Source organism: Ambystoma mexicanum, chromosome 5q, assembly GCF_040938575.1.
Source record: "Ambystoma mexicanum isolate Mex_15411 chromosome 5q, UKY_AmexF1_1, whole genome shotgun sequence".
Lineage (NCBI taxonomy): Eukaryota > Metazoa > Chordata > Amphibia > Caudata > Ambystomatidae > Ambystoma > Ambystoma mexicanum.
This window is the reverse complement of record NC_090933.1, coordinates 71,038,714-71,062,055: the sequence shown is the minus strand read 5'-3', so window position 1 is coordinate 71,062,055 and position 23,342 is coordinate 71,038,714.

The window sequence follows — 23,342 nt, the reverse complement described above, 5'->3', positions numbered from 1 at the left end:
TGAGTTACAAGTGCCTGTAGGTCAGCCCTGTTTTCCTGCCTATAGAACCTGGCCGTTCGGTCTTTGCTCCTAGGGGCCAGCCAGCCTGGAGTGTGGTCTTTGCTCCACTCTCTGCTGGGCCCAGAGCGTGGTCTCCACTCTCTGCTGGGCCCTGAGAGAGCCAGGAGCATGGCCTTTGCTTCACTCTCTGCTGGGCCCTGAGAGGGCCAGGAGCGGGGCCTTTGCTCCTCTCTCTCCCTCTCCTTGCCCAGCACCCCTGAGACAGCCAGGAGCATGGCATTTGCTCCACTCGCTGCTGGCCTCTCTCTTTGGGAAAGGCCGACCCAGCTTCCTTTTCTCTCCCTCCAGCCACCAGGTCAGTCGGGCCAACATCATACGTTGCTATTGTTGTTCGGCATTTAAATAGCGCTCTGTATATCATTGGTATGATCTCAAAGCGCATGTGGGTTGAACGCCCTTGGGGACCGTAGTCAAGGTCAGTCGAGAGAGAGTGGGCTAGCGTAGGGTGCTTGGGTGCACTCAATATGTGAGCAGCTGATACGATTGCCTGATGGTAGCTGCATCCTAACATTAGGTGCGGTGCTATTGAGAGATCATTTGAATGTGTGCGGTCTGGTGGTTGGTCTCCGAGACTGCATTCTGGCGGCATTAGGCCTGTGTAGAACGCTTATGTGTGCAGCTAGGCAGATTTTTTCGTGGGGTATAGCTGCGTTCTAGCAGGATGTTGAGGTGTTCATGGGGTCTAGTACCTATGCGAGCAGCTAGGCCGAAATTGATCGAGGGGTATAGCTGGGCTCGATTGTGTGTTGGTGTAAAGTAGAGAGTGAGCATAGTGATAGGAGAGCCGAGTGTCTGGAGTGGGTGTTTTGTTCTTATGCGCCCACTGTTCCAGGATTGCATTCTCGTGTTTCGCAGTAGCTGCACTCAGAGGAAAGGTAGATTCACAGCCAGGACCCGAGTAAGATATGTTTGCTCAGGCAGAGGGTCATTCATTTTGGGCTCAGCACACTGCATCTCAGGGGCCCGTTTTCACTGGTTGTGGTTTATATTGGATATAGGGCAGGAGCTCTCTCGCACCAATGTAGTCACATCGAGCTGATTTTTCTGGTCCTTGGTTGCCGTTAATGGCGGGTTGCAGGGTAGATCTAGGCAGGATGGTAGGTTGCAGGACAGGAGTTATTTCTCATGCCAACAATATCCCTCCGGACAGCTTTAGGTCCACCATTCAAGCACTGGTCCTTTGCCACCTGGGCGGGGGCAACCCCCTCCTCGAAAAGGCCGCCCGCCGTCCTCCCTCGTGCCCCAGAGAAGTGTCCTACACTCAGCCACACGCTTCACCAGGGCTCTACGCAGGTACCACATCACCCCTCTCCTCATCGACCTTCACTGGCTCCCACTACGCACACGAATCACCTTAGAGTCTTGCCGCACCATCTATAAGGCGGTCGCCCGCAAGTCCCCCAGCTACCTCGCAGAGAAACTTAGCATCTCCAGCAGACAAACGCACCACCAGAAACCTGGACACGCACAGACTTGAAATCCGCCACTGCAAAAAGGAAAGGACCAAAAAACAAGCCTTCTCTGTCTACGCCCCGAGACCATGGAACCTCCTCCACGTCAGCATCAGACTTGCCCCACACGCTCCTACAATTCAGAAAAGAACTCAAGACGCACCTCTTCAAGGAGTCTCTCCCCCTCAATACCTAGGCCATCACGCCGCACCGCCTGGCTCGCTAGACGACGCCCGCCTCCCTCCTCCCCGCCACCCTCTACAGCTGTGCCCCTGCGTATCCTACCCCCTGGTGTATATCTGTTCCGTTTTTTTCCCTCTGAAAAGCACTCAGTTATGCATCTGCACTGTTGCATATCTGGGTAAAGCGCTCTGTCGTGTATCTGTGTTGGTGCATTCCTCTGTAAAGCCCGCTCCGTTGCTTCTCGAAGCTTGGTCCGCGCTCAATGAATACCATAACAATAATAATTCCATTCCGGGGATGCTGGTGCAGTCCCGGTTTTAACTTTGCATTCTGGGGCTTGTAGTCCTGGCCTTCCCCCTCATGAGGCCAGCAGTGCAAGTCCTTGAGCGCAAAGTTAAACCGACCGAGCGGGTCCGAGCCTGGGGAGAGCGTGGGCTGGCGATACCGGTTGACTCACCTTAGCCATGACGCTGGCCCAAAGGCAGCCGGTAGTGTCCGGCCTAGCTACCGCGTGGTGAAAGCAGTCCTATCCGAGGGATGTTTGCGTTTTCGAGGATGGCTGTAGAAGGTTGCTATGCGGTAGTTGGTTGGCCCTCTGACTGGGGGCAGCTGCACGTGTGTTTCTCAGATCGCTATGATGGCAAAGGAGGTTGTGTATCCTGCCTGCCCAGAGAACATATGAGAGAGCCAGAGAGATGTAAGCAGTGCATGAGCGGAACTCTCAAGTTTCCAGTGGCCAATGCGTCAGAAGGCCACCCAGTCCTGCCTCAACCCCCCTCTGTATTTTGGGTCCTTTTGATTTTTCTGCCCCGTTTGAAATGCAGAAGCACTACAAGTCCCAGAATTCCAAGCAAAAACAGAACTGGGTGGCTTTCCCAAACGTGGACCCGGAAAACGCGAGAGCCTTGCCATCGGGTGTCAGGTGGGGGAGTCAAGAGAAGGCGGTTGCTAGTTAGAACCGCTCTTAACTTTTCCCGCAACCACCTACCTCAATGGAGGCTCCTTTTATATCTTTTCCGGGGCGCTGGCCGCTTTCTTTTCTGTACTTGCTTGCCAGGCTAGGTGCTTCAAAAACATGTCCTCTGAAGTGGCCCCACGCCGCCACTTGTCGTGCCATACAAAATGACCAACTAAATAAAATGAATAAATCCCCCCTCCATCCCAGAGAGAGAGAGAGAGAGAGAGAGAGAGAGACAGACAGACAGACACTGTCAATCAAAAGAGGAATCTGTGAATAACTGGCAAGCCTCAGATTGGCTGTCCAATCATAGCCCTCCTGGTATGTGCGTGCCTGCGTGCGCGTGTCGATGCTTGCCAGCCTTTCAACAGGCCGACGTTCTGCCTCGGGCTCGTCACTGAGAGTGGCGGGCTTTTTCAAACCCGTTTCCTGCTATTGTCCCAGCCAATCGGAGCGTAGTTGGGTCTTCATCCGTCACAGACCATTGTACGTTGTCAGTAGAGAGGAAGCAAGTCGCGCAAGGTTGCCATGGCCCGTACGAAGCAGACTGCCCCAAGTCCACCGGAGGCAAGGCACCCCCGCAAGCAGCTGGCCACCAAAGCTGCCCGCAAGAGCTCCCCTGCGACTGGTGGGGTCAAGAAACCGCACCGCTATCGGCCGGGCACCGTGGCCCTCAGAGAGATCCGGCGCTACCAGAAATCTACTGAGCTGCTCATCCGGAAACTGCCCTTCCAGCGCTTGGTGCGGGAGATCGCACAGGATTTCAAGACCGACCTGCGCTTCCAGAGCTCAGCAGTCATGGCCCTGCAGGAGGCCAGCGAGGCCCTTTGAGGACACCAACCTCTGCGCCATCCACGCCAAGCGAGTGACCATTATGCCCAAGGACATCCAGCTGGCCCGCCGCATCCGGGGCGAGAGGGCCCGAGGGGCACCGGCAGCAAGACCCCACCACCACAAAGGCTCTTTTAAGAGCCGACACGTTGTCACACACAAGAGCTGCTCAACTCTGCCTCTCGAGGCGCCTCTCTTCACTGCACAGGCGGCTAGGCCGTCTCTCAAACCCAAGGCAAACATGCAAACGCTCCTACCTGTCTTGGCAACACCCCCTCCCCAAAAAATGCCCATCTGGGCAGCTTTGGCGACCAGTTATTTGTGCGCTTGTGGCGGTCGGATTTGATGTGATGGCTTGTACCTTTTAGCGGGAGCACAGCCAGCTCGTAACCCGAGCCCTCCACTCCCCCCCTCCCGCCCCCCCTCAGAGCGATCTCTGAACTCGAAGCCCCCCACCCCACATCACGTTTCTATAAGGCCTGCCTTGAGGCTGGATTCCAACCGCTTCTAAGCGCTGTGTGCTAATGGTCGGTTTTCCGCCCGCCGTCCCCCTCCTCACAGGCAGACCGAATGGTGAAGTACCTGCTCCCTGTCGGGCTCGGGGACAGAGGGGTGTGCTGCGAGCGCTTCCCTGGCAGTGCTGCCTTACATAGCCTGTCCTGTACATTAAGCCGAGCTCCCAGAGATTTCCCTCCCAGCCCAGCAAATGTGTCAAGTAGGGTGCGTGACTCCTGCCACAGCGCAGAGAAATAATTTGCTTACGCCGCCCCCGAGACCGTAGTCCTTATTTGATATCATTGGCCTTATGTTTTGCGGGGATGGAATAAAGCAGGGCTAGCTAGGCAAAGCATGTGAGCTCTTGAGTGGAGGTGGTGAGCGGCTCTTAAAAGAGCCTTTGGGTTTCTTTGGTGCTGGGAACTGTGGTCTCACTTGGCACTGGTGTACTTGGTGACGGCTTTGGTGCCCTCGGACACAGCGTGCTTGGCCAGCTCGCCTGGCAGCAGGAGTCGCACTCCGGTCTGGATCTCCCTGGAGGTGAGGGTCCTGCGCTTGTTGTATTGAGCCAGGCGGGAGGCTTCCGCAGCGATGCGCTCGAAGATGTCATTGACAAACGAGTTCATGATGCCCATGGCCTTGGAAGAGATGCCGGTGTCAGGGTGCACCTGCTTCATCACCTTGTAGATGTAAATGGCATAGCTTTCCTTCCTGCTCCTCTTGCGCTTCTTCCCGTCCTTCTTGGGCGGCTTGGAGAGCGCTTTCTTGGAGCCCTTCTTGGGCGCTGGGGCGGACTTGGCTGGCTCAGGCATGGTCTCCGGCTGACGTCCACGCTGTGAGGAGAGAGAGAAATGAGTAAAACACTGCGCCCCCCGGCCCCTCTCTTTTATAGGCTGCCTGTGCTTAATCAGCTGCTGCCAGTCCCCGCTTGCTATTGGCCCGTATGGTTCTGTCGCTCCTCCGTGTCTGTGTGCCCGGCACAGAGCTCTGATTGGTTGGCAGGAGTAGTCTCCCCCTCCAATGGATGTTCATGCAGAGCCTAGGTTTTGTCCAATGAGAGTGCTCCACCGTGTCTTTATATGCCCGCCCTCCCATGCTCGGGGCATTACTTCCTCTTTGAACAAGCGAGCGCCTGTTTAACGCGTCATGTCTGGACGAGGAAAGCAAGGAGGGAAGGCCCGTGCTAAGGCCAAGACTCGCTCCTCCCGGGCGGGCTTGCAGTTCCCAGTAGGCCGTGTGCACAGGCTGCTGCGGAAGGGGAGCTACGGCGAGCGTGTGGGAGCCGGAGCCCCCGTCTACATGGCTGCCGTGCTCGAGTACCTGACTGCTGAGATCCTCGAGCTGGCCGGCAATGCCGCCCGGGACAACAAGAAGACCCGCATCATCCCCAGACACCTGCAGCTCGCCATCCGCAACGACGAGGAGCTCAACAAGCTGCTGGGCAAAGTTACCATTGCCCAGGGTGGTGTCCTGCCCAACATCCAGGCCGTGCTGCTGCCTAAGAAGACCGAGGGCCACAAGGCAGGGGGCAAAGCCAGCAAGTAACAGCCCAAGTTACACACTCCCCAACAAAAAAAACACAAAGGCTCTTTTAAGAGCCACTCACACACTCAGACAAAGAGCTCAGTACCTTGACAGCAGCGCCACCACTTTTCTACACTGCAACAGAGTATGTGTTTGTGTCACAAAAAGAGGGGCTGCATCACGGGTTGCGCGAAACCCCTGTAGGATGATCGCATGCTCCCGATGCCCATGCAGCTTTCTGGGTGCATGGGCAACGTAGGGGGGCACGCCGGACTGTGAGGCACAGATGGAAAGGGTGGGAGTGAGTGCAAAGGGGAGGGAGGGAGGGAGGGAGGTGTGTGTGTGTGTGTGTGTGTGTGTGTGTGTGTGTGTGTGTGTGTATGTACACCCCCGCAACCCCCAGACCCGTTATACCATTTAAGGGGGTTGGGGGACACCACGGCTCCCCTTAAATGGTATAAAGAGGTACACCTGTACCGGCTGAAACCACAGCATTTTTGCTGCAATTCTTTTTACCCGATATACCAAATAATGTCGCCATACATATAGTCGACGGGATACGGCACAGGGGACATTATTTATGGGGTAAATGGGAGCGGAGGTTTCCCCTGCAGGTTCCATGGGATAATAATGGCGCCATTCTTGCGTGGAGACATTTTTGCGGGGATATTATCACATGGAACTGTGCATTATTGGCAGGCTGACAACCCCCCTCCCCAACCCACCCTCCTGCTTCCCCGGCCAGTGCAGTGGGCCTGTGCAGCAGTGCCACTCAAGGAAGGTCCCGTGGCCCGAAGTACCAACAGCCCTGTTGTGTGGGCGCCCATTTGAATGTAAATGGGGGGAATGCGCCAAAAGAAACCAAGCCCACTTTAGAATTCCACTTGATAACTCTTTGTTTCGGCTCAAACTGTACCTACATGAGAATACATACCCAATTACAGATGGGAAGCCCCCTCCATCCCTGTCCCCAAAATCTCTCTTCCCTTCTGGTAAGCTGACTCGGGCACTCATGTGAGAGCAAAGAGGTCCCAGATGCCCTCTTTTAACGGCAGAAGGTACTGCGGCCTAGGTGGAGATGGCCGGGAAAGGCGGGATTATGCTGATAACTCCCAGAAGTACCTAGCAGCAGACAAAGCGGGGGACAGGCACGCCCCCCTCTAGCCATCCCCATAAGCCCCTGAGCAGGCCTCGAGAACTCTTGGGCCGGCCGGTCCACTGTGTCCCAAGAAGCCGGGGGTCACAGCACACTCTGAGTTACAAGTGCCTGTAGGTCAGCCCTGTTTTCCTGCCTATAGAACCTGGCCGTTCGGTCTTTGCTCCTAGGGGCCAGCCAGCCTGGAGTGTGGTCTTTGCTCCACTCTCTGCTGGGCCCAGAGCGTGGTCTCCACTCTCTGCTGGGCCCTGAGAGAGCCAGGAGCATGGCCTTTGCTTCACTCTCTGCTGGGCCCTGAGAGGGCCAGGAGCGGGGCCTTTGCTCCTCTCTCTCCCTCTCCTTGCCCAGCACCCCTGAGACAGCCAGGAGCATGGCATTTGCTCCACTCGCTGCTGGCCTCTCTCTTTGGGAAAGGCCGACCCAGCTTCCTTTTCTCTCCCTCCAGCCACCAGGTCAGTCGGGCCAACATCATACGTTGCTATTGTTGTTCGGCATTTAAATAGCGCTCTGTATATCATTGGTATGATCTCAAAGCGCATGTGGGTTGAACGCCCTTGGGGACCGTAGTCAAGGTCAGTCGAGAGAGAGTGGGCTAGCGTAGGGTGCTTGGGTGCACTCAATATGTGAGCAGCTGATACGATTGCCTGATGGTAGCTGCATCCTAACATTAGGTGCGGTGCTATTGAGAGATCATTTGAATGTGTGCGGTCTGGTGGTTGGTCTCCGAGACTGCATTCTGGCGGCATTAGGCCTGTGTAGAACGCTTATGTGTGCAGCTAGGCAGATTTTTTCGTGGGGTATAGCTGCGTTCTAGCAGGATGTTGAGGTGTTCATGGGGTCTAGTACCTATGCGAGCAGCTAGGCCGAAATTGATCGAGGGGTATAGCTGGGCTCGATTGTGTGTTGGTGTAAAGTAGAGAGTGAGCATAGTGATAGGAGAGCCGAGTGTCTGGAGTGGGTGTTTTGTTCTTATGCGCCCACTGTTCCAGGATTGCATTCTCGTGTTTCGCAGTAGCTGCACTCAGAGGAAAGGTAGATTCACAGCCAGGAGCCGAGTAAGATATGTTTGCTCAGGCAGAGGGTCATTCATTTTGGGCTCAGCACACTGCATCTCAGGGGCCCGTTTTCACTGGTTGTGGTTTATATTGGATATAGGGCAGGAGCTCTCTCGCACCAATGTAGTCACATCGAGCTGATTTTTCTGGTCCTTGGTTGCCGTTAATGGCGGGTTGCAGGGTAGATCTAGGCAGGATGGTAGGTTGCAGGACAGGAGTTATTTCTCATGCCAACAATATCCCTCCGGACAGCTTTAGGTCCACCATTCAAGCACTGGTCCTTTGCCACCTGGGCGGGGGCAACCCCCTCCTCGAAAAGGCCGCCCGCCGTCCTCCCTCGTGCCCCAGAGAAGTGTCCTACACTCAGCCACACGCTTCACCAGGGCTCTACGCAGGTACCACATCACCCCTCTCCTCATCGACCTTCACTGGCTCCCACTACGCACACGAATCACCTTAGAGTCTTGCCGCACCATCTATAAGGCGGTCGCCCGCAAGTCCCCCAGCTACCTCGCAGAGAAACTTAGCATCTCCAGCAGACAAACGCACCACCAGAAACCTGGACACGCACAGACTTGAAATCCGCCACTGCAAAAAGGAAAGGACCAAAAAACAAGCCTTCTCTGTCTACGCCCCGAGACCATGGAACCTCCTCCACGTCAGCATCAGACTTGCCCCACACGCTCCTACAATTCAGAAAAGAACTCAAGACGCACCTCTTCAAGGAGTCTCTCCCCCTCAATACCTAGGCCATCACGCCGCACCGCCTGGCTCGCTAGACGACGCCCGCCTCCCTCCTCCCCGCCACCCTCTACAGCTGTGCCCCTGCGTATCCTACCCCCTGGTGTATATCTGTTCCGTTTTTTTCCCTCTGAAAAGCACTCAGTTATGCATCTGCACTGTTGCATATCTGGGTAAAGCGCTCTGTCGTGTATCTGTGTTGGTGCATTCCTCTGTAAAGCCCGCTCCGTTGCTTCTCGAAGCTTGGTCCGCGCTCAATGAATACCATAACAATAATAATTCCATTCCGGGGATGCTGGTGCAGTCCCGGTTTTAACTTTGCATTCTGGGGCTTGTAGTCCTGGCCTTCCCCCTCATGTAGCCAGCAGTGCAAGTCCTTGAGCGCAAAGTTAAACCGACCGAGCGGGTCCGAGCCTGGGGAGAGCGTGGGCTGGCGATACCGGTTGACTCACCTTAGCCATGACGCTGGCCCAAAGGCAGCCGGTAGTGTCCGGCCTAGCTACCGCGTGGTGAAAGCAGTCCTATCCGAGGGATGTTTGCGTTTTCGAGGATGGCTGTAGAAGGTTGCTATGCGGTAGTTGGTTGGCCCTCTGACTGGGGGCAGCTGCACGTGTGTTTCTCAGATCGCTATGATGGCAAAGGAGGTTGTGTATCCTGCCTGCCCAGAGAACATATGAGAGAGCCAGAGAGATGTAAGCAGTGCATGAGCGGAACTCTCAAGTTTCCAGTGGCCAATGCGTCAGAAGGCCACCCAGTCCTGCCTCAACCCCCCTCTGTATTTTGGGTCCTTTTGATTTTTCTGCCCCGTTTGAAATGCAGAAGCACTACAAGTCCCAGAATTCCAAGCAAAAACAGAACTGGGTGGCTTTCCCAAACGTGGACCCGGAAAACGCGAGAGCCTTGCCATCGGGTGTCAGGTGGGGGAGTCAAGAGAAGGCGGTTGCTAGTTAGAACCGCTCTTAACTTTTCCCGCAACCACCTACCTCAATGGAGGCTCCTTTTATATCTTTTCCGGGGCGCTGGCCGCTTTCTTTTCTGTACTTGCTTGCCAGGCTAGGTGCTTCAAAAACATGTCCTCTGAAGTGGCCCCACGCCGCCACTTGTCGTGCCATACAAAATGACCAACTAAATAAAATGAATAAATCCCCCCTCCATCCCAGAGAGAGAGAGAGAGAGAGAGAGAGACAGACAGACAGACACTGTCAATCAAAAGAGGAATCTGTGAATAACTGGCAAGCCTCAGATTGGCTGTCCAATCATAGCCCTCCTGGTATGTGCGTGCCTGCGTGCGCGTGTCGATGCTTGCCAGCCTTTCAACAGGCCGACGTTCTGCCTCGGGCTCGTCACTGAGAGTGGCGGGCTTTTTCAAACCCGTTTCCTGCTATTGTCCCAGCCAATCGGAGCGTAGTTGGGTCTTCATCCGTCACAGACCATTGTACGTTGTCAGTAGAGAGGAAGCAAGTCGCGCAAGGTTGCCATGGCCCGTACGAAGCAGACTGCCCCAAGTCCACCGGAGGCAAGGCACCCCCGCAAGCAGCTGGCCACCAAAGCTGCCCGCAAGAGCGCCCCTGCGACTGGTGGGGTCAAGAAACCGCACCGCTATCGGCCGGGCACCGTGGCCCTCAGAGAGATCCGGCGCTACCAGAAATCTACTGAGCTGCTCATCCGGAAACTGCCCTTCCAGCGCTTGGTGCGGGAGATCGCACAGGATTTCAAGACCGACCTGCGCTTCCAGAGCTCAGCAGTCATGGCCCTGCAGGAGGCCAGCGAGGCCCTTTGAGGACACCAACCTCTGCGCCATCCACGCCAAGCGAGTGACCATTATGCCCAAGGACATCCAGCTGGCCCGCCGCATCCGGGGCGAGAGGGCCCGAGGGGCACCGGCAGCAAGACCCCACCACCACAAAGGCTCTTTTAAGAGCCGACACGTTGTCACACACAAGAGCTGCTCAACTCTGCCTCTCGAGGCGCCTCTCTTCACTGCACAGGCGGCTAGGCCGTCTCTCAAACCCAAGGCAAACATGCAAACGCTCCTACCTGTCTTGGCAACACCCCCTCCCCAAAAAATGCCCATCTGGGCAGCTTTGGCGACCAGTTATTTGTGCGCTTGTGGCGGTCGGATTTGATGTGATGGCTTGTACCTTTTAGCGGGAGCACAGCCAGCTCGTAACCCGAGCCCTCCACTCCCCCCCTCCCGCCCCCCCTCAGAGCGATCTCTGAACTCGAAGCCCCCCACCCCACATCACGTTTCTATAAGGCCTGCCTTGAGGCTGGATTCCAACCGCTTCTAAGCGCTGTGTGCTAATGGTCGGTTTTCCGCCCGCCGTCCCCCTCCTCACAGGCAGACCGAATGGTGAAGTACCTGCTCCCTGTCGGGCTCGGGGACAGAGGGGTGTGCTGCGAGCGCTTCCCTGGCAGTGCTGCCTTACATAGCCTGTCCTGTACATTAAGCCGAGCTCCCAGAGATTTCCCTCCCAGCCCAGCAAATGTGTCAAGTAGGGTGCGTGACTCCTGCCACAGCGCAGAGAAATAATTTGCTTACGCCGCCCCCGAGACCGTAGTCCTTATTTGATATCATTGGCCTTATGTTTTGCGGGGATGGAATAAAGCAGGGCTAGCTAGGCAAAGCATGTGAGCTCTTGAGTGGAGGTGGTGAGCGGCTCTTAAAAGAGCCTTTGGGTTTCTTTGGTGCTGGGAACTGTGGTCTCACTTGGCACTGGTGTACTTGGTGACGGCTTTGGTGCCCTCGGACACAGCGTGCTTGGCCAGCTCGCCTGGCAGCAGGAGTCGCACTCCGGTCTGGATCTCCCTGGAGGTGAGGGTCCTGCGCTTGTTGTATTGAGCCAGGCGGGAGGCTTCCGCAGCGATGCGCTCGAAGATGTCATTGACAAACGAGTTCATGATGCCCATGGCCTTGGAAGAGATGCCGGTGTCAGGGTGCACCTGCTTCATCACCTTGTAGATGTAAATGGCATAGCTTTCCTTCCTGCTCCTCTTGCGCTTCTTCCCGTCCTTCTTGGGCGGCTTGGAGAGCGCTTTCTTGGAGCCCTTCTTGGGCGCTGGGGCGGACTTGGCTGGCTCAGGCATGGTCTCCGGCTGACGTCCACGCTGTGAGGAGAGAGAGAAATGAGTAAAACACTGCGCCCCCCGGCCCCTCTCTTTTATAGGCTGCCTGTGCTTAATCAGCTGCTGCCAGTCCCCGCTTGCTATTGGCCCGTATGGTTCTGTCGCTCCTCCGTGTCTGTGTGCCCGGCACAGAGCTCTGATTGGTTGGCAGGAGTAGTCTCCCCCTCCAATGGATGTTCATGCAGAGCCTAGGTTTTGTCCAATGAGAGTGCTCCACCGTGTCTTTATATGCCCGCCCTCCCATGCTCGGGGCATTACTTCCTCTTTGAACAAGCGAGCGCCTGTTTAACGCGTCATGTCTGGACGAGGAAAGCAAGGAGGGAAGGCCCGTGCTAAGGCCAAGACTCGCTCCTCCCGGGCGGGCTTGCAGTTCCCAGTAGGCCGTGTGCACAGGCTGCTGCGGAAGGGGAGCTACGGCGAGCGTGTGGGAGCCGGAGCCCCCGTCTACATGGCTGCCGTGCTCGAGTACCTGACTGCTGAGATCCTCGAGCTGGCCGGCAATGCCGCCCGGGACAACAAGAAGACCCGCATCATCCCCAGACACCTGCAGCTCGCCATCCGCAACGACGAGGAGCTCAACAAGCTGCTGGGCAAAGTTACCATTGCCCAGGGTGGTGTCCTGCCCAACATCCAGGCCGTGCTGCTGCCTAAGAAGACCGAGGGCCACAAGGCAGGGGGCAAAGCCAGCAAGTAACAGCCCAAGTTACACACTCCCCAACAAAAAAAACACAAAGGCTCTTTTAAGAGCCACTCACACACTCAGACAAAGAGCTCAGTACCTTGACAGCAGCGCCACCACTTTTCTACACTGCAACAGAGTATGTGTTTGTGTCACAAAAAGAGGGGCTGCATCACGGGTTGCGCGAAACCCCTGTAGGATGATCGCATGCTCCCGATGCCCATGCAGCTTTCTGGGTGCATGGGCAACGTAGGGGGGCACGCCGGACTGTGAGGCACAGATGGAAAGGGTGGGAGTGAGTGCAAAGGGCTTAACTGGAGGGAGGGAGGGAGGGAGGGAGGTGTGTGTGTGTGTGTGTGTGTGTGTGTATGTACACCCCCGCAACCCCCAGACCCGTTATACCATTTAAGGGGGTTGGGGGACACCACGGCTCCCCTTAAATGGTATAAAGAGGTACACCTGTACCGGCTGAAACCACAGCATTTTTGCTGCAATTCTTTTTACCCGATATACCAAATAATGTCGCCATACATATAGTCGACGGGATACGGCACAGGCGACATTATTTATGGGGTAAATGGGAGCGGAGGTTTCCCCTGCAGGTTCCATGGGATAATAATGGCGCCATTCTTGCGTGGAGACATTTTTGCGGGGATATTATCACATGGAACTGTGCATTATTGGCAGGCTGACAACCCCCCTCCCCAACCCACCCTCCTGCTTCCCCGGCCAGTGCAGTGGGCCTGTGCAGCAGTGCCACTCAAGGAAGGTCCCGTGGCCCGAAGTACCAACAGCCCTGTTGTGTGGGCGCCCATTTGAATGTAAATGGGGGGAATGCGCCAAAAGAAACCAAGCCCACTTTAGAATTCCACTTGATAACTCTTTGTTTCGGCTCAAACTGTACCTACATGAGAATACATACCCAATTACAGATGGGAAGCCCCCTCCATCCCTGTCCCCAAAATCTCTCTTCCCTTCTGGTAAGCTGACTCGGGCACTCATGTGAGAGCAAAGAGGTCCCAGATGCCCTCTTTTAACGGCAGAAGGTACTGCGGCCTAGGTGGAGATGGCCGGGAAAGGCGGGATTATGCTGATAACTCCCAGAAGTACCTAGCAGCAGACAAAGCGGGGGACAGGCACGCCCCCCTCTAGCCATCCCCATAAGCCCCTGAGCAGGCCTCGAGAACTCTTGGGCCGGCCGGTCCACTGTGTCCCAAGAAGCCGGGGGTCACAGCACACTCTGAGTTACAAGTGCCTGTAGGTCAGCCCTGTTTTCCTGCCTATAGAACCTGGCCGTTCGGGGCCTTGGGGCCAGCCAGCCAGCCCAGAGTGTGGTCTTTGCTCCTAGGGGCCAGCCAGCCTGGAGTGTGGTCTTTGCTCCACTCTCTGCTGGGCCCAGAGCGTGGTCTCCACTCTCTGCTGGGCCCTGAGAGAGCCAGGAGCATGGCCTTTGCTTCACTCTCTGCTGGGCCCTGAGAGGGCCAGGAGCGGGGCCTTTGCTCCTCTCTCTCCCTCTCCTTGCCCAGCACCCCTGAGACAGCCAGGAGCATGGCATTTGCTCCACTCGCTGCTGGCCTCTCTCTTTGGGAAAGGCCGACCCAGCTTCCTTTTCTCTCCCTCCAGCCACCAGGTCAGTCGGGCCAACATCATACGTTGCTATTTTTGTTCGGCATTTAAATAGCGCTCTGTATATCATTGGTATGATCTCAAAGCGCATGTGGGTTGAACGCCCTTGGGGACCGTAGTCAAGGTCAGTCGAGAGAGAGTGGGCTAGCGTAGGGTGCTTGGGTGCACTCAATATGTGAGCAGCTGATACGATTGCCTGATGGTAGCTGCATCCTAACATTAGGTGCGGTGCTATTGAGAGATCATTTGAATGTGTGCGGTCTGGTGGTTGGTCTCCGAGACTGCATTCTGGCGGCATTAGGCCTGTGTAGAACGCTTATGTGTGCAGCTAGGCAGATTTTTTCGTGGGGTATAGCTGCGTTCTAGCAGGATGTTGAGGTGTTCATGGGGTCTAGTACCTATGCGAGCAGCTAGGCCGAAATTGATCGAGGGGTATAGCTGGGCTCGATTGTGTGTTGGTGTAAAGTAGAGAGTGAGCATAGTGATAGGAGAGCCGAGTGTCTGGAGTGGGTGTTTTGTTCTTATGCGCCCACTGTTCCAGGATTGCATTCTCGTGTTTCGCAGTAGCTGCACTCAGAGGAAAGGTAGATTCACAGCCAGGAGCCGAGTAAGATATGTTTGCTCAGGCAGAGGGTCATTCATTTTGGGCTCAGCACACTGCATCTCAGGGGCCCGTTTTCACTGGTTGTGGTTTATATTGGATATAGGGCAGGAGCTCTCTCGCACCAATGTAGTCACATCGAGCTGATTTTTCTGGTCCTTGGTTGCCGGGTAGATCTAGGCAGGATGGTAGGTTGCAGGACAGGAGTTATTTCTCATGCCAACAATATCCCTCCGGACAGCTTTAGGTCCACCATTCAAGCACTGGTCCTTTGCCACCTGGGCGGGGGCAACCCCCTCCTCGAAAAGGCCGCCCGCCGTCCTCCCTCGTGCCCCAGAGAAGTGTCCTACACTCAGCCACACGCTTCACCAGGGCTCTACGCAGGTACCACATCACCCCTCTCCTCATCAACCTTCACTGGCTCCCACTACGCACACGAATCACCTTAGAGTCTTGCCGCACCATCTATAAGGCGGTCGCCCGCAAGTCCCCCAGCTACCTCGCAGAGAAACTTAGCATCTCCAGCAGACAAACGCACCACCAGAAACCTGGACACGCACAGACTTGAAATCCGCCACTGCAAAAAGGAAAGGACCAAAAAACAAGCCTTCTCTGTCTACGCCCCGAGACCATGGAACCTCCTCCACGTCAGCATCAGACTTGCCCCACACGCTCCTACAATTCAGAAAAGAACTCAAGACGCACCTCTTCAAGGAGTCTCTCCCCCTCAATACCTAGGCCATCACGCCGCACCGCCTGGCTCGCTAGACGACGCCCGCCTCCCTCCTCCCCGCCACCCTCTACAGCTGTGCCCCTGCGTATCCTACCCCCTGGTGTATATCTGTTCCGTTTTTTTCCCTCTGAAAAGCACTCAGTTATGCATCTGCACTGTTGCATATCTGGGTAAAGCGCTCTGTCGTGTATCTGTGTTGGTGCATTCCTCTGTAAAGCCCGCTCCGTTGCTTCTCGAAGCTTGGTCCGCGCTCAATGAATACCATAACAATAATAATTCCATTCCGGGGATGCTGGTGCAGTCCCGGTTTTAACTTTGCATTCTGGGGCTTGTAGTCCTGGCCTTCCCCCTCATGTAGCCAGCAGTGCAAGTCCTTGAGCGCAAAGTTAAACCGACCGAGCGGGTCCGAGCCTGGGGAGAGCGTGGGCTGGCGATACCGGTTGACTCACCTTAGCCATGACGCTGGCCCAAAGGCAGCCGGTAGTGTCCGGCCTAGCTACCGCGTGGTGAAAGCAGTCCTATCCGAGGGATGTTTGCGTTTTCGAGGATGGCTGTAGAAGGTTGCTATGCGGTAGTTGGTTGGCCCTCTGACTGGGGGCAGCTGCACGTGTGTTTCTCAGATCGCTATGATGGCAAAGGAGGTTGTGTATCCTGCCTGCCCAGAGAACATATGAGAGAGCCAGAGAGATGTAAGCAGTGCATGAGCGGAACTCTCAAGTTTCCAGTGGCCAATGCGTCAGAAGGCCACCCAGTCCTGCCTCAACCCCCCTCTGTATTTTGGGTCCTTTTGATTTTTCTGCCCCGTTTGAAATGCAGAAGCACTACAAGTCCCAGAATTCCAAGCAAAAACAGAACTGGGTGGCTTTCCCAAACGTGGACCCGGAAAACGCGAGAGCCTTGCCATCGGGTGTCAGGTGGGGGAGTCAAGAGAAGGCGGTTGCTAGTTAGAACCGCTCTTAACTTTTCCCGCAACCACCTACCTCAATGGAGGCTCCTTTTATATCTTTTCCGGGGCGCTGGCCGCTTTCTTTTCTGTACTTGCTTGCCAGGCTAGGTGCTTCAAAAACATGTCCTCTGAAGTGGCCCCACGCCGCCACTTGTCGTGCCATACAAAATGACCAACTAAATAAAATGAATAAATCCCCCCTCCATCCCAGAGAGAGAGAGAGAGAGAGAGAGAGACAGACAGACAGACACTGTCAATCAAAAGAGGAATCTGTGAATAACTGGCAAGCCTCAGATTGGCTGTCCAATCATAGCCCTCCTGGTATGTGCGTGCCTGCGTGCGCGTGTCGATGCTTGCCAGCCTTTCAACAGGCCGACGTTCTGCCTCGGGCTCGTCACTGAGAGTGGCGGGCTTTTTCAAACCCGTTTCCTGCTATTGTCCCAGCCAATCGGAGCGTAGTTGGGTCTTCATCCGTCACAGACCATTGTACGTTGTCAGTAGAGAGGAAGCAAGTCGCGCAAGGTTGCCATGGCCCGTACGAAGCAGACTGCCCCAAGTCCACCGGAGGCAAGGCACCCCCGCAAGCAGCTGGCCACCAAAGCTGCCCGCAAGAGCGCCCCTGCGACTGGTGGGGTCAAGAAACCGCACCGCTATCGGCCGGGCACCGTGGCCCTCAGAGAGATCCGGCGCTACCAGAAATCTACTGAGCTGCTCATCCGGAAACTGCCCTTCCAGCGCTTGGTGCGGGAGATCGCACAGGATTTCAAGACCGACCTGCGCTTCCAGAGCTCAGCAGTCATGGCCCTGCAGGAGGCCAGCGAGGCCCTTTGAGGACACCAACCTCTGCGCCATCCACGCCAAGCGAGTGACCATTATGCCCAAGGACATCCAGCTGGCCCGCCGCATCCGGGGCGAGAGGGCCCGAGGGGCACCGGCAGCAAGACCCCACCACCACAAAGGCTCTTTTAAGAGCCGACACGTTGTCACACACAAGAGCTGCTCAACTCTGCCTCTCGAGGCGCCTCTCTTCACTGCACAGGCGGCTAGGCCGTCTCTCAAACCCAAGGCAAACATGCAAACGCTCCTACCTGTCTTGGCAACACCCCCTCCCCAAAAAATGCCCATCTGGGCAGCTTTGGCGACCAGTTATTTGTGCGCTTGTGGCGGTCGGATTTGATGTGATGGCTTGTACCTTTTAGCGGGAGCACAGCCAGCTCGTAACCCGAGCCCTCCACTCCCCCCCTCCCGCCCCCCCTCAGAGCGATCTCTGAACTCGAAGCCCCCCACCCCACATCACGTTTCTATAAGGCCTGCCTTGAGGCTGGATTCCAACCGCTTCTAAGCGCTGTGTGCTAATGGTCGGTTTTCCGCCCGCCGTCCCCCTCCTCACAGGCAGACCGAATGGTGAAGTACCTGCTCCCTGTCGGGCTCGGGGACAGAGGGGTGTGCTGCGAGCGCTTCCCTGGCAGTGCTGCCTTACATAGCCTGTCCTGTACATTAAGCCGAGCTCCCAGAGATTTCCCTCCCAGCCCAGCAAATGTGTCAAGTAGGGTGCGTGACTCCTGCCACAGCGCAGAGAAATAATTTGCTTACGCCGCCCCCGAGACCGTAGTCCTTATTTGATATCATTGGCCTTATGTTTTGCGGGGATGGAATAAAGCAGGGCTAGCTAGGCAAAGCATGTGAGCTCTTGAGTGGAGGTGGTGAGCGGCTCTTAAAAGAGCCTTTGGGTTTCTTTGGTGCTGGGAACTGTGGTCTCACTTGGCACTGGTGTACTTGGTGACGGCTTTGGTGCCCTCGGACACAGCGTGCTTGGCCAGCTCGCCTGGCAGCAGGAGTCGCACTCCGGTCTGGATCTCCCTGGAGGTGAGGGTCCTGCGCTTGTTGTATTGAGCCAGGCGGGAGGCTTCCGCAGCGATGCGCTCGAAGATGTCATTGACAAACGAGTTCATGATGCCCATGGCCTTGGAAGAGATGCCGGTGTCAGGGTGCACCTGCTTCATCACCTTGTAGATGTAAATGGCATAGCTTTCCTTCCTGCTCCTCTTGCGCTTCTTCCCGTCCTTCTTGGGCGGCTTGGAGAGCGCTTTCTTGGGCGCTGGGGCGGACTTGGCTGGCTCAGGCATGGTCTCCGGCTGACGTCCACGCTGTGAGGAGAGAGAGAAATGAGTAAAACACTGCGCCCCCCGGCCCCTCTCTTTTATAGGCTGCCTGTGCTTAATCAGCTGCTGCCAGTCCCCGCTTGCTATTGGCCCGTATGGTTCTGTCGCTCCTCCGTGTCTGTGTGCCCGGCACAGAGCTCTGATTGGTTGGCAGGAGTAGTCTCCCCCTCCAATGGATGTTCATGCAGAGCCTAGGTTTTGTCCAATGAGAGTGCTCCACCGTGTCTTTATATGCCCGCCCTCCCATGCTCGGGGCATTACTTCCTCTTTGAACAAGCGAGCGCCTGTTTAACGCGTCATGTCTGGACGAGGAAAGCAAGGAGGGAAGGCCCGTGCTAAGGCCAAGACTCGCTCCTCCCGGGCGGGCTTGCAGTTCCCAGTAGGCCGTGTGCACAGGCTGCTGCGGAAGGGGAGCTACGGCGAGCGTGTGGGAGCCGGAGCCCCCGTCTACATGGCTGCCGTGCTCGAGTACCTGACTGCTGAGATCCTCGAGCTGGCCGGCAATGCCGCCCGGGACAACAAGAAGACCCGCATCATCCCCAGACACCTGCAGCTCGCCATCCGCAACGACGAGGAGCTCAACAAGCTGCTGGGCAAAGTTACCATTGCCCAGGGTGGTGTCCTGCCCAACATCCAGGCCGTGCTGCTGCCTAAGAAGACCGAGGGCCACAAGGCAGGGGGCAAAGCCAGCAAGTAACAGCCCAAGTTACACACTCCCCAACAAAAAAAACACAAAGGCTCTTTTAAGAGCCACTCACACACTCAGACAAAGAGCTCAGTACCTTGACAGCAGCGCCACCACTTTTCTACACTGCAACAGAGTATGTGTTTGTGTCACAAAAAGAGGGGCTGCATCACGGGTTGCGCGAAACCCCTGTAGGATGATCGCATGCTCCCGATGCCCATGCAGCTTTCTGGGTGCATGGGCAACGTAGGGGGGCACGCCGGACTGTGAGGCACAGATGGAAAGGGTGGGAGTGAGTGCAAAAGGGAGGGAGGGAGGTGTGTGTGTGTGTGTGTGTGTGTGTGTGTGTGTGTATGTACACCCCCGCAACCCCCAGACCCGTTATACCATTTAAGGGGGTTGGGGGACACCACGGCTCCCCTTAAATGGTATAAAGAGGTACACCTGTACCGGCTGAAACCACAGCATTTTTGCTGCAATTCTTTTTACCCGATATACCAAATAATGTCGCCATACATATAGTCGACGGGATACGGCACAGGGGACATTATTTATGGGGTAAATGGGAGCGGAGGTTTCCCCTGCAGGTTCCATGGGATAATAATGGCGCCATTCTTGCGTGGAGACATTTTTGCGGGGATATTATCACATGGAACTGTGCATTATTGGCAGGCTGACAACCCCCCTCCCCAACCCACCCTCCTGCTTCCCCGGCCAGTGCAGTGGGCCTGTGCAGCAGTGCCACTCAAGGAAGGTCCCGTGGCCCGAAGTACCAACAGCCCTGTTGTGTGGGCGCCCATTTGAATGTAAATGGGGGGAATGCGCCAAAAGAAACCAAGCCCACTTTAGAATTCCACTTGATAACTCTTTGTTTCGGCTCAAACTGTACCTACATGAGAATACATACCCAATTACAGATGGGAAGCCCCCTCCATCCCTGTCCCCAAAATCTCTCTTCCCTTCTGGTAAGCTGACTCGGGCACTCATGTGAGAGCAAAGAGGTCCCAGATGCCCTCTTTTAACGGCAGAAGGTACTGCGGCCTAGGTGGAGATGGCCGGGAAAGGCGGGATTATGCTGATAACTCCCAGAAGTACCTAGCAGCAGACAAAGCGGGGGACAGGCACGCCCCCCTCTAGCCATCCCCATAAGCCCCTGAGCAGGCCTCGAGAACTCTTGGGCCGGCCGGTCCACTGTGTCCCAAGAAGCCGGGGGTCACAGCACACTCTGAGTTACAAGTGCCTGTAGGTCAGCCCTGTTTTCCTGCCTATAGAACCTGGCCGTTCGGTCTTTGCTCCTAGGGGCCAGCCAGCCTGGAGTGTGGTCTTTGCTCCACTCTCTGCTGGGCCCAGAGCGTGGTCTCCACTCTCTGCTGGGCCCTGAGAGAGCCAGGAGCATGGCCTTTGCTTCACTCTCTGCTGGGCCCTGAGAGGGCCAGGAGCGGGGCCTTTGCTCCTCTCTCTCCCTCTCCTTGCCCAGCACCCCTGAGACAGCCAGGAGCATGGCATTTGCTCCACTCGCTGCTGGCCTCTCTCTTTGGGAAAGGCCGACCCAGCTTCCTTTTCTCTCCCTCCAGCCACCAGGTCAGTCGGGCCAACATCATACGTTGCTATTGTTGTTCGGCATTTAAATAGCGCTCTGTATATCATTGGTATGATCTCAAAGCGCATGTGGGTTGAACGCCCTTGGGGACCGTAGTCAAGGTCAGTCGAGAGAGAGTGGGCTAGCGTAGGGTGCTTGGGTGCACTCAATATGTGAGCAGCTGATACGATTGCCTGATGGTAGCTGCATCCTAACATTAGGTGCGGTGCTATTGAGAGATCATTTGAATGTGTGCGGTCTGGTGGTTGGTCTCCGAGACTGCATTCTGGCGGCATTAGGCCTGTGTAGAACGCTTATGTGTGCAGCTAGGCAGATTTTTTCGTGGGGTATAGCTGCGTTCTAGCAGGATGTTGAGGTGTTCATGGGGTCTAGTACCTATGCGAGCAGCTAGGCCGAAATTGATCGAGGGGTATAGCTGGGCTCGATTGTGTGTTGGTGTAAAGTAGAGAGTGAGCATAGTGATAGGAGAGCCGAGTGTCTGGAGTGGGTGTTTTGTTCTTATGCGCCCACTGTTCCAGGATTGCATTCTCGTGTTTCGCAGTAGCTGCACTCAGAGGAAAGGTAGATTCACAGCCAGGAGCCGAGTAAGATATGTTTGCTCAGGCAGAGGGTCATTCATTTTGGGCTCAGCACACTGCATCTCAGGGGCCCGTTTTCACTGGTTGTGGTTTATATTGGATATAGGGCAGGAGCTCTCTCGCACCAATGTAGTCACATCGAGCTGATTTTTCTGGTCCTTGGTTGCCGTTAATGGCGGGTTGCAGGGTAGATCTAGGCAGGATGGTAGGTTGCAGGACAGGAGTTATTTCTCATGCCAACAATATCCCTCCGGACAGCTTTAGGTCCACCATTCAAGCACTGGTCCTTTGCCACCTGGGCGGGGGCAACCCCCTCCTCGAAAAGGCCGCCCGCCGTCCTCCCTCGTGCCCCAGAGAAGTGTCCTACACTCAGCCACACGCTTCACCAGGGCTCTACGCAGGTACCACATCACCCCTCTCCTCATCGACCTTCACTGGCTCCCACTACGCACACGAATCACCTTAGAGTCTTGCCGCACCATCTATAAGGCGGTCGCCCGCAAGTCCCCCAGCTACCTCGCAGAGAAACTTAGCATCTCCAGCAGACAAACGCACCACCAGAAACCTGGACACGCACAGACTTGAAATCCGCCACTGCAAAAAGGAAAGGACCAAAAAACAAGCCTTCTCTGTCTACGCCCCGAGACCATGGAACCTCCTCCACGTCAGCATCAGACTTGCCCCACACGCTCCTACAATTCAGAAAAGAACTCAAGACGCACCTCTTCAAGGAGTCTCTCCCCCTCAATACCTAGGCCATCACGCCGCACCGCCTGGCTCGCTAGACGACGCCCGCCTCCCTCCTCCCCGCCACCCTCTACAGCTGTGCCCCTGCGTATCCTACCCCCTGGTGTATATCTGTTCCGTTTTTTTCCCTCTGAAAAGCACTCAGTTATGCATCTGCACTGTTGCATATCTGGGTAAAGCGCTCTGTCGTGTATCTGTGTTGGTGCATTCCTCTGTAAAGCCCGCTCCGTTGCTTCTCGAAGCTTGGTCCGCGCTCAATGAATACCATAACAATAATAATTCCATTCCGGGGATGCTGGTGCAGTCCCGGTTTTAACTTTGCATTCTGGGGCTTGTAGTCCTGGCCTTCCCCCTCATGAGGCCAGCAGTGCAAGTCCTTGAGCGCAAAGTTAAACCGACCGAGCGGGTCCGAGCCTGGGGAGAGCGTGGGCTGGCGATACCGGTTGACTCACCTTAGCCATGACGCTGGCCCAAAGGCAGCCGGTAGTGTCCGGCCTAGCTACCGCGTGGTGAAAGCAGTCCTATCCGAGGGATGTTTGCGTTTTCGAGGATGGCTGTAGAAGGTTGCTATGCGGTAGTTGGTTGGCCCTCTGACTGGGGGCAGCTGCACGTGTGTTTCTCAGATCGCTATGATGGCAAAGGAGGTTGTGTATCCTGCCTGCCCAGAGAACATATGAGAGAGCCAGAGAGATGTAAGCAGTGCATGAGCGGAACTCTCAAGTTTCCAGTGGCCAATGCGTCAGAAGGCCACCCAGTCCTGCCTCAACCCCCCTCTGTATTTTGGGTCCTTTTGATTTTTCTGCCCCGTTTGAAATGCAGAAGCACTACAAGTCCCAGAATTCCAAGCAAAAACAGAACTGGGTGGCTTTCCCAAACGTGGACCCGGAAAACGCGAGAGCCTTGCCATCGGGTGTCAGGTGGGGGAGTCAAGAGAAGGCGGTTGCTAGTTAGAACCGCTCTTAACTTTTCCCGCAACCACCTACCTCAATGGAGGCTCCTTTTATATCTTTTCCGGGGCGCTGGCCGCTTTCTTTTCTGTACTTGCTTGCCAGGCTAGGTGCTTCAAAAACATGTCCTCTGAAGTGGCCCCACGCCGCCACTTGTCGTGCCATACAAAATGACCAACTAAATAAAATGAATAAATCCCCCCTCCATCCCAGAGAGAGAGAGAGAGAGAGAGAGAGAGAGACAGACAGACAGACACTGTCAATCAAAAGAGGAATCTGTGAATAACTGGCAAGCCTCAGATTGGCTGTCCAATCATAGCCCTCCTGGTATGTGCGTGCCTGCGTGCGCGTGTCGATGCTTGCCAGCCTTTCAACAGGCCGACGTTCTGCCTCGGGCTCGTCACTGAGAGTGGCGGGCTTTTTCAAACCCGTTTCCTGCTATTGTCCCAGCCAATCGG